This window comes from Pseudorasbora parva, chromosome 2 (genome assembly GCF_024679245.1).
Source record: "Pseudorasbora parva isolate DD20220531a chromosome 2, ASM2467924v1, whole genome shotgun sequence".
NCBI classification, from domain to species: domain Eukaryota; kingdom Metazoa; phylum Chordata; class Actinopteri; order Cypriniformes; family Gobionidae; genus Pseudorasbora; species Pseudorasbora parva.
Genome location: NC_090173.1, coordinates 29,938,546 through 29,956,498, shown reverse-complemented (window position 1 = coordinate 29,956,498; position 17,953 = coordinate 29,938,546). Strand labels below are relative to the sequence as shown.

At 39.1% G+C, this 17,953-nt stretch overlaps 1 protein-coding gene across 3 annotated transcripts in view; it reads right to left on the bottom strand.

Annotated features, from left to right (window-relative positions):
• The window catches only part of cacna1ia (calcium voltage-gated channel subunit alpha1 Ia), a 285,196-nt gene extending 268,178 nt beyond the window's left edge, over nucleotides 1-17,018 (bottom strand). The window contains exon 1 of one of the 3 annotated variants that reach the window (XM_067415070.1): nucleotides 16,055-17,018. The gene's annotated coding sequence lies outside the window, so the exon portion shown is untranslated. The remainder of the gene's footprint in view (nucleotides 1-16,054) is intronic. The other 2 variants (XM_067415065.1, XM_067415059.1) reach the window with 2 other exon arrangements.
• Nucleotides 17,019-17,953: the final 935 nt, after the last annotated feature.

The window sequence follows — 17,953 nt, the reverse complement described above, 5'->3', positions numbered from 1 at the left end:
CATATTTCTGTCCTGTTCCTGTCAGTTTTTTTCTGGGTATTCGGCTCTGCCTTCCAATAAACCTGATATTTTCTCTGCATAGAGACAGCAAAAAGAGTTTATAGCACTAAGGGCCAGGTGAGGAGAGAAAAGACGAGAGACTGACAATAGCCAGGGGCGTTGTATTGTTATAAAAAAAAAAAAGTCTGGTACGTGAAATGGTAACGGCATACTTAGGGTTGTCACAAATTCACAATATCAAATTTACACTACACAATAAGAATTCACATTAATATTATTGCAAGTAAGCAATTAAGTCAAAATCATCATTGTTTATTTCTTTTATTGGCTAGTGAATCACACTCAAATTAAGAGAGAAAAGAGTTTGTGGCCAAGATTGTACAAAAGTATACAAAAAAAAGAAGTGTTGATTGGCAAAACGGGGTGTCTAACACCTCGTCGTTTTTACACAATCTAAAAAATGATACTGGTGGCCAATTAATTAATTAATTTATTTATTTATTTATTTATTTATTTAATGTCTACCATCTCACCGACATGATTTTGGGAAGCTGTAATAGCTACACACTGCAGTGCATTATCTTGTTCTTCGTTTTCCATTTTATGATGGGTTGTATATTGCGACACCCCAGGCGTACTTAGGCGTGCCGGGCCGGTCACAGAATTTTGGTAAAATCAGTCAACCATTTATAATCCAGTACCTGTCCTGTAGACCCGTTCGCAATTTGGTGTTGGGGGAATTTCTCATTTGAACTGAGTTAGTGGGTCCCTAGACATGAAAAATCACAGAGGTGCTCGTCCGCCATAGTGCCACGAATGACGTAGTGGTCAAATCAAATATGGCCGCCGATGGATGATGATGAAAATCCAACTTCTATGTTTCTGAATGTATATACACATGTAATACCTCTATTTAGACTTCCTATTGTATGTGGAATTAATTTCTGATATTGTTATGACCATAATGGGTGAATTTTGACCTTTAACAGGCATGGTCAAGGTAATTTTCCTATTCAGAAGACCTTGGCCATAACTTGGCCATTAGGAATAAAAGCCAGATGCAATAAGTTTAATTCTACTAAATCTGACATTTAACATTCATTGCTAATATTTTTTTAACATTAAGGATCATCTTGTCATTGAAATATCAAGGTCAACATCATTTTTTATAAAAAAATATTTTTTTCTTTATAGTCACTTATTATTGTTTCCTTCAATTATTTGTTTTAATTATAACAAGACATGAAGAGAAGAAATGTAACAAATATAGCTGCAAGCAGCCATTATCGGGGCCAAGCGCAAAGAAGAAGACAAGACATGCCAGCATGGCTGGAAGTCTCAAGCCAACTGCAACAATGAGCCATTAAGGACCTATTAAGTTGATTTTAGGCAAAATAGCAGTAAAATTTTAAATACAGTCAATAATAATGGTTTAATGGTTTATCACTTTCGACCAATAGGTGTCACTGTTACGAAACTGATGTGGTTTAGTCAGATTGAGATGACAATGACACATGCAAAGTTTGGTGTCAATATGTCAAAGCATTGCAGAGATACAGCCTCAAGAGTCATTTTTGCATCATGGCTCAACTCTGTTGCAGTGGTATATGAAAACTGTTTTGTCTATCAATCCGAAATCCATAACTATTTGTCAGCATGGTCTGAAGACGATACGGATCAATTTTGGTGAAAATCGGACAAACGGTCTAGGATGAGTTTGAAAAAGTAGATTTTTAACAAATAACAAGATGGAGCACAGATATGTTTGCAAAATATGGCAAAATTGGTATCTATCTTCTCGGCATGAGCCAATGAATGTATTATGACCAGTCTCATTACAATAGGCTAATTTAATCAAAAGTTATTAGCATTTTTGTACATTTTATTACAACTTTTGACCACAAGGTGGCGCTGCCCCGAAACTTTTTGAATATCTTCGGGACATAGAGCGGAAGACACATACCGAGTTTTGTAATGATACACTAGTGCATTCTTAAATTATAGCATTAGCATTTTAAACCGTAATACTGCATTGAAGTCAATGGGAATTTCATGTTTTGTTTTATTATAGCGCCACCAAGAGGCACAATCCCACCAATTTTTTTATGTGTCCTCGTAGTGAGCCCATACATATGTGTGTCAAGTTTGGTGAAAATATTTCATTTTGTTTTGGAGTTATAGACATTTATATGAAAAAACACGTAAAAAATGACTGACACCTGACTTTGATTGGATTTTACTACCCCTTACTATCAATATTTTGAGATTTGGGCATTAGCGTATAGCTATCGACCTATGTTTCCGAACTTCTGAGGCTGGTTTCGTCTCGATCGGACTAGCGGTTTCGAAGATATCAGCAAATGTTTTTTAAGCACTAAATTACAACTCTGCGCAAACCATATGCCGAAACCTGGCAAGTCTGGTATCGTTGGAGTCGGCAAGGATTCAGGAGACCAAAAAACACACTCCCATCAAAATATGTCAACCACACCCAAAGTTATAAGCGTTTGAAAAAAAAAATTCTCCACTAGGTGGCGCTGTTTCGAAACTTCTCAGGCTACTTCAGGGCATCGTGGTGATGACCCATACCAAGTTTCATAACAATCTGTTCATGCGTTCATAAAATACAGCATTTTTGCACATAATTCAAAATGGCCGACATCCAAAATGGCCGACATGGTAAAATTGGATATCAGTCGACTCGGCATGACGCCCTGAATCTAATGAGACCAATTTTATGATTTTTGGATAAACGGTTCAGAAGTTATAAGCCAAAATAGGCATTTTTCGTATCTCCGGACAGGTAGGTGGCGCTGCGCCGAAACGCTGCATGTTGCTTCAAGTCATGCTTGTGATGACATGTACCAAGGTTGGTTTGAATACGATAAAGCGTTGCGGAGATATAGCCTTTAGTGTGTTTTTGCAACCTCCACGTAAAATTTGTTTGTGCGTTTATTGAAAACGATTGGACGAATCAACTTGAATTCCATAACTTTTTGTCAACATGCTCTGAAGATGATCTGTTTCAATTTTCGTGAAAATCGGAGCAACGGCCTAGGAGGAGTTCGAAAAAGTAGGTTTTTCAGAAAATTCAAAATGGCGGGAAAATTTGCATACCAGAAAATGACATCATAGGGTGAAATCGAATCGGCTTGAGCCAAGGAATCCGATGAAAAAAGAATTTTGTTTCTAGCCCTTAGGGGTCAAAAGTTATAAGCATAAATATGAGTGAAACTTTGGACAGGTGGTGGCGCTAGAGGGATTGAGTTAGAGGCACCAAATTTGCTATAGTGACAGCTCAGACTGGCCTCTATGAGTGTGCCAAATTTCACAACTTTTTACCATACGGTTCTATGGGCTGCCAGAGACTCCTATGGCGGAAGAAGAAGAAGAAGAAGAAGAAGAAGAAGAAGAAGAAGAAGAAGAAGAAGAAGCAGAATAATAATAATAGGAACACTAACGATTTCAATAGGTGCCTCCGCACCTTCGGTGCTTGGCCCCTAACTATGCAGCAATAGCCTGACAAGATGTTGGGCCTAGGAACTTCCCATTGACAGGGCTCGATCTGAGAGGCGGGATAAACGGTTGTCTTTCAAATTCACTCTGCACGCAATAGGATAGAGCTACAACCAACCAGAGCAACAAAGAAGGTGAAGTGGAACTAGTTGATAGATTAAACTTTCGCTGTATCCGGTCGGCAAAACTCCGAACACATCTTCCTTTCTTAAGAATGATTTCAGTACCGTTCTTTTCTCAAAGAAAAGCTTAACTCTGAGTCTTCCAGAGTCGCGGCCAAAGCCAATTTGAAAGAACGCTGTTTGCCAGCTTCTTTGTTTACAAGTAGCACGCGGAACCTCCGCAACTCTGCTGTCATTATATTAAGCCCGCCCACCGACTCTATACACAATTTGATTGGCCTGACCAGAGTTTGTTTTTTACAGCTCACAATTCAACGAAGAGTTGCTAGACTACCCTGGCTGCAAATTAGCTTTGCTGCCGCTAGGGTGTGTCTAGATTTCTAAGCTAAAGAAGCAATAAAACTGATACAAATTACATCATATCAAATGAACTAAAAGTGCACCATATAGTCTGATTTCTCTCAAAGTGTACTGTATGTGTTCATGCATGTTAGTGGGATGGGTTTTTACAGGATGATTTTTCCATGGCAGAATATGGTGCATGAACTTCAGCAGCACAAAAGCCACATCGGCGATTGTCACACTTGCCTGCACACTTACTTAAGCCCCTTTCACACTGCACGTCGGACCCGCAATATTCCCGGAACATTGCCGGGTCGCCTTCTGTGTGAAAGCAACCACGTCCCGGGATTGATTACCGAATTCGACCCGGGTCGGGGACCTAGTAACATTGCGGTATTCGACCCGGGACGAGCGCTGTGTGAACAAAAGCCGAAACTAATGCCGCAACGTGTACGTAGTTATCGTGCGACTCCTAGAGCTTGTTTTTTCAATAACACAACCCTGCAGTGCCAGAAGAGCTCGTCGGTGTTTTAAACGCAGAGTGTTCGTATACAAAAGAAACTAAAATTAAACAAGCAGAAATGTGTGCAAACTGGACACAAGTCGAGACCACGGAGCTCCTTACTATCCGCGCTGAAGCTGAGATCGCTCGCCATTATACGTCACATCACGATGTCACGTGTCAACTCGTTCCGGGACCGTTAAGCGTTGTGTGTGAAAGCGCACATATTACGGCATTTCGCTGGCAGTGTGAATGGGCCAAATCTAGCGGCCCGGGAACAAATGCCGGGTCGCATTATCCGTGTATTTGCCGAAATCGCAGTGTGAAAGGGGCTTTACTGTGAGCAGACTTGGTGGTATGGGCTTCAGACATTTTGATGGCAGGGGTGTGCCAAAGTTGCAAGCAAGTGGCATGTCGTATGAACCAGAAAAGCCCCTCGTTGGATGTGGCCTCTGATCCCACTACTTGTGGAAGGGAGAGCATCAATTCCAGAACTTCCTCTGGTGTAGATTTCTATCCTGAAATCATCAAATGTCTTAGCTGCATCTTGCTCTGTCAAGGTGTCTGCCTCTTCAAAGTTGGCTAAGTATTGCACTGGGTCAGAAGCCATAGCAGCATGTTTAGTCCCCATGTTGCTCATACAGTCATCTCCAGTCAGAATATGTCCTTTAACCACTGTCTTTGTCAGTGACGCATCAAGATGATAGCATGCTCACTGTTGATCAATTGGTGCGATGCTCAATAGTGAGATGAAGTGAGAAGTATCTTTTGATACTCCTGGTAAAATACAAGAAAAGTTAAATCTTGTCCTCTTATTTTTTGTGAACTCTGTCCAGTATTGTATACACAATACACAGTATAAGGGCAGACTATAAATTTAGTTAGTTCGCATGTACATGTCTTTTGAGATTCTTCAAAATAGGAAAATGACTATGACCATGCCATTTGGGGGGGGGGGGGGGGGGGGTGAAATGCTGTTTCATGCATACTGAGCTTTTTACACTGTTAAAGACTTGGATTCCCATCCTAAACATAGACAAAGTTTCAAAAAATAATGTTGGACGTTTGATGGAGTATTTCTGTGTTAAAAATACTCCTTCCGATTTCTCACAAGTTTCGGAGAGTTTTTTTCGGGTATGGCTCGGCTTGACGTGGACAGAGCGGAAGGTACTTGTATGGGCCGTACGGGCTCTTCTCCCGGTAGGGTGAGCGCGCGTGATTAGAGCGAGAGAGAGGAAATGCACGGCCATAAACACTCCACGCCGCGCTCCACTTTATTCCTATGAGTGACATCAAGCGACTTCAACGCTTCAGCACAGCATTCTGGGAAGGCAGCGCTGCATTTGAACCGATTTGAACGCAGAAATGACGGGAAGCTTCACAACATATCTTCAGTCGCGTCTCAAAGTGGATCTCCACGGTCACTGCTGTCACAGGACTTCACCAAATCATACCAAAGAAGTGTGTTTTTGATGGAGCAGTCCCAGCGATAAAGGTTTGGTCCTGCTTTGGAAGCAGCCGGTGAGTAAAACTGCTTCAAATGTCTGTGCTGTTGGCTATCGTCGCGTGAGTAAACATCAGTAAACGACACAATCGCGTGCTTCGTCATTCAAATGCGCTAACGTTACTCCATTGTTGTTCTATGTATAAAGTTACACTAGTATGACGTGCAAAACCGTTTTGCTTGCTACTGCTAAGGTTTAGTCGCATACAATAGTCCATAAACCGAATCAAACTGCGAGTAAACACACACAAATCCTGCTGTTAATTTTTCTCCTGTTTAATTTATTTCAGCCTCAGATTTGATTGTGGATCATTATCTGTATTAGCTGAGATAGCGATGGGTTTCTCCACACTTGAGGACGTCACCGCTTTGTCCGCTCTCGTCTTTCTTTAGCTCCGCCCACTCGATACGCCTCCAGGCGCTCGGTTTTTTCCGGAAAGACTCTGTACAGCCCATATTTCTTTTATAAATATAATAAAACTAAAGACTTTTCGGAGATATGAAGGATGCAATACTACTCTATAGGTACTCAAGATTGACATGAGATTGACTGAAACTGAGTGTTTCACCCCCCCTTTAAGGTCAAAATCACCCAATATGGTCATATCAATAGCAGAAATGAATTCCACATACCATAATTAGTCAAAATAGAGGTATTACATGTGTATAAACATTCAGAAACAAATATGTTGGATTTTCATCATCATCCATCGGCGGCCATATTTGATTTGACCACTACGTCATTCGTGGCACTATGGCGGACGAGCACCACTGTGATTTTTCATGTCTAGGGACCCACTAACTCAGTTCAAATGAGAAATTCCCCCAACACCAAATTGCGAACGGGTCTACAGGCCAGGTCCAGGATTATTAGGGTTTCCACTTTAAAGCATTCAAGTTGAGCATGTTTCTGAGTGAAAAATGGTGCTTTTGCTTCCCCATTTGAGGAAAATTACCACTCTGAAAAACATAAAAAAATAACAGATTCTGCTCATTATTAAACACATAAACAAAATAAACACTAGCGTGATAAGTGAGGATGCTTCCTCTATTACATGAATTCCCGCCGCAATCATTCAAGCCAAAAGTGGCAAATGACACTTATGAGACAACAGCCCCAACAAGATGATTTGCTGAATAAAATAAGATCAAATTTTATTTTTTAAAATGAATGGGCTTTCTTGTTGATGAAAAGGATTCATTCTGCAAAGAAAATATTTTGTATATAAATTATAGGGCTGCTTGATTAAGGCTAAGCCAATAATCATGATTATTTTGCTCAATATTGAAATCACGATTATTTAGCAAAATTATAGGTGGGTGATATGATTAAAGTCTTATTTCATGATATGAGTCATTTTAAATAGAGCTGTGTTAAAAAAAAAAATCGATTCACCAATTCTGAATCGATTTTCATATTAATTTCTAAAGATCGTTCCGAAACTTAGAGGATCGATTTAATAATAGGCCTACATTTTTGTGTGAATTTTAATTTGCCGCGTCATTGAATTCACGAATGCGCGCGAGCTTTGAAAACTCCAGAACCGCCACGGACAGAGAATACTAGAGTAGGTAAAAGCTACTCAAGCCGAAGCTCTCGTCACTATACCGCCGCCGCTGTGCTGAAGAAGCACCGCGGACAGACCGAGTTTTCCCTCACTCTTCCTCTTCTCTCCGCGGCGGACAGAGAATACTAGAGTAGGGTAGACGAGTGAACTCGGGCTGCTGGATATGTCGAGAACGCGGCTTACGTCACAGCCGTTCTCACTGCAGCGCGCGCTTACTGCCAAGGAAGTTGTAATGGCTGGCTTGTCATGACAGCACGTGCCCTCTCCACAGCGCACAGTTGTTCTCTACAACCATCAATACTCCATTAATTTGCAGTTGAATGTCTATAATAATAGTATCAATATGTTGCATAACTACAGTCCTATAATATTCAGGTAACAGCTGGAAAAAATGCTTTCTTTGAAAACAGTTATCTAAATCGCAAAGATCGGATCGGATCAGATCGAATAATGATAATCGATTCAAGATCTTGAGAATCGGAATCGAATCGATTCTTGAAATTTTAATCAAAACCCAGCCCTAATTTTAAATGTCAGTGAAATTTTACAATTATCAGTACTTCGGCAAAAACTAATACTAGGTTAATTAATGTACAGTAATGTACAGTCTTCAAAACAGTAACAAATATTTAAATATAGACTAAACCTTATTAAAAATATAGTTTATTCATTCAGGAGCAGAGAGTGATTTTATCTTAAAGAGTTAGTTCGCCCAAAAATGAAATTGATGTCATTAATGACTCTTTCTTCAGAACACAGTTTAAGATATTTTATATTTAGTCCAACAGCGTATCTAAGTGTATGCACACTTTACTGTCCATGTCCAGAAAGGGAATAAAAACATCATCAAAGTAGTCCATATGAGACATCAGTTAGTTCATTAGAATCTCTTGCATCGAAAATACATTTTGGTCCAAAAATAACAAAAACTACGACTATTCAGCATTGTCTTCTCTTCTGCGTTTGTTTTCAAACCTCAAATAAAGATTAAAACGGTCAAGAATCAGCAGATTGATTCAGAGGTAAAAAAAAAAATAATAATCCAGGCCACAATCACATTTTATATTAAAAAATAAGTAATTTTGTGTTTTTTTTCCCCAAAGCAGGGACATAATTTATGAACATGGCAATTAAACAGATAAAATCCTGAAATTTGTTTTAAATATTTAGTATTTTTGATCAGGACTGAGGTGGATTAATAGATTTATGCCAAAAAAAAAAATAGATATAGATATATTTTTATCTGATAAAATATTTATCTGATGCATTTACAAAAGTTTAAAGTAGTGGATTTTTTCATCCACGAGCGTAACGAAAGGATACTGAATTTATCCACAGTGGATCGTGGAGTTTTTCAAAAAATCTCATGTGTAAACATGAGATTTTTACGAATAGAGAATAAGAAGTCACCAAAAATCATTCCATTTGCTGAAAAACAGAAAAAGTTGTGGACAAAATAAAGCCTCAAAAGCACCCCATAGTGGATGAAAACGTCCAGGAAGAATAAAGGTTAAACTTTTAGTTTTAAAAATCATCACATTTAACATAATATTAAAATTGGATTATATTTAGAGCTTTTAAGTGCTGAAAAAATGTGTGAAAGTACTTGAATTTTACTCTCAAAAGGTACAAACCCTGAGATGAATAATTTAAAAAAAAAAAAAAAACATCTGACTATTTCTTCCACAATACCATGGGGTGTTACATCCATGGTGAATGTTTATTTTGTGGACTGAATGTTTAAAAACATTTAGGAACGACCCCTAAATGTTTCAATGTTTTTCTCCTGGTTTCCACGTCAGCGCTGTTTGATCTGATATCTGTGGTTTATAACAGAGAATTCTGTGCCAAAGTTTCCACTAGATCTCGTAGTAGCAATGCTATTACTACTGTGGGTGAATTCAAATTCAAGCTCTCATTGGATCTCTCAGTCCTGTGTGTTAACAGTGTCACGAGATCGGCTCGTGTACAGTGCAGATAAAATGATTTGGTTTCTCATGTGTGACAGAAATGGTGGTCTTAACAAATTCAAGTCGCACCAGCAGGAAAAAAAGGTCGCAAAATGCAACCATGGTCGGAGTCTGGAGCCCTGGGATGGGTTTTGTTCACCTTCATAACGATTGTGTTATTTGAAATGTCAGTTTATGCCGCAGTTCAGAGAATCTACTGGATTTACAACCCGTGAATTTATCCACTTCTCCCAAAATGCATGAAAGTAAGTGGCTGGTGAACTGCGAGAATAATAGAAGAAAACTTAAAAGTTACTTACACAATGTGTATCTGATATGAATAAAACTGGTCGTCTAATTATAATAGAAATTATTATTATTGTTCCTTTCAAGGACATTTGTGTGTATATAAGTGTGCAACTCTAAATGCATGGTTATCTGGTACTTATTTAAGTGTCTAAAACCCAAAATAAACATCATGTGGTTGAAAACACTTAAAGGTGGCATGAACTAGCTTTTCTCTTTTTATACTGTTGTCTAAGGTCAACTAATGACATTATTGGGGTTTTTAAATTCAAAACATCATAACTAATAAATAATAGGCTATTTTCTCTCCTGAATATAGGCTCTCTCCTGAAATCTGGGTTTTGATAGGCGTGCCGCACTGGGGACTTGGAAGTAAAACCCCACGGCTAGGATTGGATAAGATTTGCATATTTAATGAGCTTCAGCTCCCCTGTCAGTTCACATGAGGGAGAGGTTGTTTTGAAAGCGGCAACCGGAATGATTCTCTCAATCACAGGGCTCATAAATGTCTTTCTCTCATCCACCCGCGATTGATTGGAATATTATTTTTGTATGGCCCGCCCGATCAGTGGATATAAGCACGAAGCGCACACACACACACGTGCGTGCGCACCCTTCAAATGTCAAGTCAAGAGAGAGTGAACAGCGCAGATCGAGAAACGAATATTAGTTCACTATTTGAGATTCACCGGCCTGCAAATGGGGCCCGGGACTCCAGTAGCTAGTGTCCTATTAGACACGCACACGTAATCAAAACGATCTATAACAATGCAATACTATTACATATAAAAAACATGTTTTACTCACATAAATGTGCTGCAACATTCCTGTCGGATTTAAGAAGAAACAGCATTGTGTTTTAATCTCAATATGTCTGCAAATCCAGCTCGACCTGAGACTTGTTTACAAACGATTCTGCAGTGAAATGAAGTGAGGACACATATGTCTTCTCCATGTGAGCTGGAACATCATTAAAAATAAAGTTCAACCACTCATTCCTAATATTAGGATCCGAAGTTGGTGGGCGGGGCTACTGGATTAGTCGTGCTGTATAGGTGGTGTTTCGCAAAAGATGACGTCAAGATGTGCACACGATCGTTTTCTGGGCCTGGTGTCTAAAAAAGCTTTTATTTGACTAACAAGGAAGTTTTCAGCTCTGAAACTTACAGTATATTCTCATACTACCATGACCTTTTATATATCAAAAGCTCAAGGTAAAGTTGATTTCTCAATTCATCACCCCTTTAATAGTTGTTGTTCATGGCTCTGGTTCAGCTCCAGCCAATGCATGAAAGCACTTTTATATTTAGCAGTTGATCATGTGATGCACTGAACGTTCTAATCACACCGGTGTGATCGTACATTCCAGGGACCAGCCAAAACTGATCAAGCCAGTGTGATTGTATGTGTGAAAGTCATTTATTTTGCCAATAACTCACACGTTTCCACGTGCTGATAACATCAATGATCATTTGCATAACTGTCACATGGCAAAACTCCACCATAAAACTTGCTCATGCCACCATAAATAAACCATCAAATTCTAATCAAAAATGACTTCTGTTCTCTTTGACGCTGTCAGTGTGAATGTTTTTCATTTATAAACCATTCTGGGCCCTGATGTAACAAGCAAAGCACTCTCACGAAAACACCTGTTATGTGGAGCTACAATGTCCAATTTAATTTTCTCCAAAATAAATTGCAAAGAAAAATATAAGCAGCCTGGTACATTTGATTGGCTCGAGGGCAGCTAGAGATTTCTTGCCCTCCACAGTTGAATGCAGGCAGATGATGTCAGTGTTCTCATTGAGGTCCTCTAGCAGCACCTGCAGCTGCTCTGTATGCCGTGTGTGCTGCCTTCTTTTCAGAGTAAACAGCTGGTGGCCATGAGGAATATTTCACATTCGCTACCTCCTAACTCGATCAATTAGGAGCCGTTAAGAAAGAGATGGGTGTGATTTGGTTCACAGATTCTGCCGCTAAACACCACTAATCCCCTTCCATACCAGCAGAGAGATGAGAAGAAAGAAACTGCTTTCTAGACTTCATTCTACAGAGCTTTACACTTAAAACTTAAAAGATAAAAGGTGCCAATTTTTAGATGCATCTGATAACCTCTCTACCATAAATATTTTTTTAATTTTTATTACTATGTAAATACTGCTACAGTCATACAAATTACATAAAAAAAATGCTTTCTCCTCTCTTGAAAAAACAACAACATTATTTCTTAAACCACGTCAATGCAGAATACCAGCCAAGTATGGGGTTGGCTTGTTTTTGAAAGAAGTTTCTATCTCCACCACTGCATTTAAAACTAAATACAAATTTTCTGTCAAAATAAACACTGATGTGATAAAACAAATACAGTAATAACTACTGATCTATTTGATCTTTATAACAGGCTATAATTTTAAACCTAACCACACCATCCCACTATAAGCAATATTTTTACATACAATAAATAGCGCTACAATAATGCAAATTACACTTTCTCCACAGCTTTTAGAATCCTAAAAAATATGCACAAACAAAATTAATCTGTCTGGACTCTCACAGTTTCCATAATGCAGCTCACTCACCCAAAGGCAGAGCTGATTTTTCAGTAGGTGTGAGTGTAGACGGACAGCAGCACTGAAAGTGTTGCCACACTGGGAGGCACAAACACACATCCTGACAACTCAACAACAAGCCAGCTTTACCAGACTGAACTTTAATGTGTTCAAAGCCATGGAACACCTAATGAGTTCTAAAGATCCATGGGAATTTCACTCAGTTATTAAGACCCTCAGCAGCAACAACACAACGTGGAGCAGGAGTAGTGCTGAAACAGTTATTTTATGAATCTATGGTCACTGGGGAATTAAGACTCCAATGTGCCAGGCACAGCAGCCCACTGATCAGTATCGTGGTCTACAAATTCATCTTAAGCACTAGACATCTCTTCCAGGTAATATGTGTTAATATGTGTTCTTGTGCATAATAATGTGCACCAGAACTATACAAATCACAAGAGAATTCTGCAGTGTTTGTTTGCTTTGGGTAGGAGATTAGGGGTGGCTGGAATCTGGAGTAGTGTTTTGTCCTCAGTCTCTTTCTCTGAGAGAGCTGAAGATCACCTGAATAAAGTAAAAGACCCCGCAGTGAGTATACAGGTGTGTATGTGTGTGTGTGCAGCGAGGGCAGACTTTACAAAGTGAAGAGCACTCAAGCAGGTCCTTCTCATTCCCTCCCTCTCGTCTTACCGCTGCCTGTCCTTATTGGTTGTTAGATTATCACACACTCTTTTGTTTTATCTTAAATTGTATCGGCAGCCTGCTCAGCAAACTCTGAGCCACCCTACATATTCAGCAACCCTTTCTCACACACATTCCCTCTGTCTTTCTCACTGTCTCTCAAGTTCCATGGATAAATCCTGTAACCTACAACACAGCACATATTTAAAGAGGTACTTTGTTGGCAAATGGGCCTTTTACAAAACTGGTACCTGACTTATAGAGCAATACAATTAATCAGATTTCTAATCGCAATTACGATTACAGATGTCACGATTACACACACAAAAACAAATTCTACTTACATTATTCTGCATTAATAAGAGGTCTGTTAAGAGCAGACGACGACTACTTCAGAGTAGGGACTATCCCAGGACAACTGACTGGACAGACGCACACAAGACACTAGCACCAGCCGTTTTTAAAAAGCTGTGTGCACAGCCTATATATTTATAAACTCCATGAACTAACTAACTAACATGAAAACTATTATTCTCAGGGAAGCACCATGATGCCTAATTCCTGTAACTAAGTTCCTAGAACTACACGAAGCGAAAAGCCCCAATTTTTGTATAGATGACATTTGTCATTTTGATGTGATCAGTCACTAGAAAATTTTCAATTGGAACCATTTTTTTTTACAGTGTAATTGTGCAGCCCTAACCTGACTAGAGAAAACAGAAAAAGACTGTTGTCTTCCCTTTTGCCAAATCGGTTAAACATTCAACACCCATGATGCACTGGCCAACTTGCTTTAGTAGGAAATACTACTTTGCAAACTAATTTTTTATAATGGTGTCAAACTTTTTTTGTTCCAGAGGGCAAGTAAATGTTTAGCAAGAGCGGATCATAAATATGACAGAACGCTGTGACAGACAATCTGAAAAACCCTTCAAAGTTGGAAGTCAGCATTTCATACTGGATGACTACGAACTAGGGCTGCCCTCAACTACAGCTTTTTCGACTAGTTATCATTCATTTAAGCCATTAGTCGACTAATCTCGCATTTATATAATAAATCATAAATCATTTATATAATAAACCCCAAAATTATTTAATTGCCTACATGTAATAATCAGCGCTCAAACGCACGTATAAAGCTCTTGCCACAGCACACTGGCAAATATAATGATTATGAATGTGGCTTGAGAAAACAGCAAGGGGACATTAAACATTTTAATAATTTATTGCTTATGTTTTCTGAGTTCAGCTGCAGAGATTAAGTTGACGATGCTGACAGTTATCTCTGCCATAGAGGACCATGCATGGCCCATGCACGTTTCAGTTCCCTCCTAAATAAAAACGCCATCACGTAGAGGTATGAAAGTATACGCTGAGTTTCTTTTTCTACAACTAATGGGTTGGGTTGAAATTGGGTTGAAATGTAAACTTTTGCTGACAAATGTGAATTTCTCAGTCTATTTCACGGAGTACTACCAACATTTCTATGCAATACAAGTGGGTTGAAAATTGGCAAAATTACACTAAAATGTAATTCTATTAATGTAAATGGTACAGGGTAAAATGTAATTCCTGGACTCTGTATACTGTGTATGCAGCTTTTTAATGACTATCCTGGATGTATGTGTACCAAATCTCTCTGAGCAATGATTGTATATGTAAATCAATGCTAAAGAACAGTGAGAGCCAAGCCTAGAAGGATCAGTGAAAACATTTGTGCTTTAAGTTATTTGATGTCCACTGATGTAATATTAATTTATGGGCTGATCATAATTTGAAAACCATAGATATTGTGAATCAAAGAAAGTTTACACCAGCCCTGTGGCAATTCAATAATTGACAGCAAATATAAAACATTAAAAAATATATATTAAATTGTTAAATTCAATGTTTTCTGTTGTTGACTGAATTAACAATGAAAAAAATGTCACAAGAATTACAGGCACAATTTTGATGATTTATATATTTAACAATCCTTTACTGTCATGTCATTAAATAATATCATTTGAATATATTAACCTATGTGGAGCCATTCATTTTTTATTTATTTATTTTATTTTATTGTAATTAAGTACAGGTGGTACAATGGAAGGCCCACATGTTGACTTAAAGTGCATACTGCGACTGTGTAACCATCCTTAAATACATAAAACAAGGTAAACTGCAAATTACCTTACACTTACATTGTATTTTACGGTTAAAAGGGTAAAAGTAAAGTATGAATGAATTTATCTGTTTATAGTATTGCATATTCATGACAATGCAGAAAATGAAATAGCTTATGCCACAACAGCTGACATGTCAATGGCACTATAGACATGATGTAGCTTGGTAAATGTTTTGTGTCTGAGCAGATCATATTTGCTGTCATGGTCCTGAAACGTTTGTTGACAAGGCCAAATAATATTCAGCTTTAATCTGGCAGGTGGCCTGCAGGTCAGGGATGGGCACGAGCTGAGCCAAAACAAACTAGGGAATTTTTTTAAAAATAATTATGTTATAACATCTACACACATATTCAGAACACTCCTGCTGTTGCACTTGCGTCAGCAATATTAAAACGCAGTCACCTCAAAAAAGCTAATCTAACTTGTAAAATTAGCACAGCGTGAGACTGTTTCCATTCTAACTGTTGCATTGAAAATGTGACTGTCCGTCTTATAATGCAGCTCAGCAACACCGTAGATCATTAACCGCCAGGATCTTAGGGCTTTGTTAGCTGGCTTGCTTTAAACAGGTGCTTGTTTTAAGCTTCTAAGTTTCTGTGAGGAAAAAGAAAAGCAAGTCTACAAACATACAAGTGTCCTCGCGTCATATTCTTGACTTTAATTTATACAAAATAAGTTTTATTTTTTTTAACATTCTAATTAAAAGCATGAAGCGTTTCACGCTTTTAACAGCATTTTAACCCAAAATGTAACATATCGAGCTACTAAACACGAGTAAAAAAACGCGTGTATAATAATGGGGGAAAGACAAAGCATTAACTGCAATAAGGAGTTGCCTTACCTCCTCTGACATCAAAATTGAGTGCCGCAGGGCACTAAAAAAAGAGCGACGTTGATTTTCCAAAAGATCCTTATACGAAAACAGCGTTTAATCAAACTGAGGCAAAATTCCAGCTTGCAGCTCTGTGACAAGGAAATGTCATTCTCAGTTCTGGCATTACATAACCTCTGCTTAACCGTCCACAAAATGACTTGTCTTCAGCCAATTACATTACGAGCCAAAACTCGGTGATAATAGTCTTTTTCGAATTTTGCCAATCGATTTGTTCATTTAGACCGAACAATTACATCTGTACTCCCACATCCAGAAAATCCAAATCATCGCTGTTATCCGTTGTTCTTTCCATATTGTTTTTTTTTTTTTTTTCTCTCGATGATGTCTACTCCTTAAGTTTGTCACGAGAATACCACCGTCGTGTCTGGAGGGGGAATCGCATTCAGTAGTCTGCCCGTTTGTAGTGCCTCCGTCTGCTGTTTTAACTTGCTAGTCCTTCCTATTTCTAATCGAAACTGGATTTGTTTCCCAAAGGTACGCGAATCTTCCCAAATCCTTTCCCACACTGCGCATATATTCCCAAAGAAAAAAAGAAAAACCTGTTTCGTCGCGAGGTTTGGTGGAAGGGAGCGAGTTGCATCGCTTTCCTTCAGTGTTCTTGCTTCAGTTGCTCAGGGATCTCTCTAATTTATCTACACTCTCAATAATCCACATGAAAAGCTGAGAGTCCATAATTCCAAATATTACGTGGCGAAACCTTTATTTTACTGTTCAAATATTAACTTCGGTTCCCCCGCGGCGTGATCACAGTGCTCCAGCAGGTGAATTCGCATTGCCTCACGCTCGCTGAACTGCGGAGAAGAACTCCAACTGAGCGACGCGGATGTGAGCGCGCACTGACGCTGGCGAGTTCAGAGTCCCTTTCACCTGCGTCTCACGAGATGGAGCATGTTCTGTGCACACGCATGAATGATTTGCTCTCGAGCATTGCATATCGGCAACTCCCATTTCCTCCAGTGTCACTGCCTTGTCTAAAAGAACCTACGAGAGACGGTAAGAATAAAACGAGCAGGGGAAACAATACAGTTACCACAAAACTGTGACGGCGTGCGGGCAATGCGCGTTATCTTAAAACACGCAGTGAAGTGCTGTGGCATACTTGCGTGTGAGAAGACTATCCTGCGAAATGTAGTGTTGAGCGCAGGTAGCTAGCGCATAAAATGGCTTTATATCTTTGGGATGAGGACTGTGCCGTTCGTTGGGCACAATGTGTGCTTTTGCGTTTGGGAAGATAGATTTGCGCAAGTTTACTCGGGGGAAAGAAACGGTTAACAGTAATATCCGTTTTGTGGAACATGATTTAGCCTTTATGGTTTAAGACAGACTGATATCACAAACACATGGATGTATTTTATGGAGATCAGTAGTCTACACTGCAATGCCACGCAAATGCTCCCTCTGAAGTGTCTTGCGCAAATCTGCACTTGCAACAACTGTTTAGTGCTAAATGAAAGCCTTTACACACGAATCAAGGCAAAATAAGTGTTTTGAAATTCATGGTTTAAATATGAGCAAAGATACATGAAATGGACTGAACATATATCAGGTCTTTAAATGTAAAAAAGGCTTTAAGGCTGCCCATTTAACTTATAAAGACGTTTTTAGATTTGTATAATCTCCGTGAGTTTAATCAGAGAAAGAGGGTGCTAGGATAGGACATTTGTACATATGTGTTACTTTGCACAAGCTGTTGCGTACTACTTCAGCACCACGGACAGAGACCGAGTGGCGCCGTCCGTGGTGCTGCACGCATGCAACATTTGTGACGCCAGAGCACGCGTGACAATCCTCCTAGCGACTGTGTGTTTGGAAGCTCTCGGCTGTAGCTTAAATGCAGTGAAATCA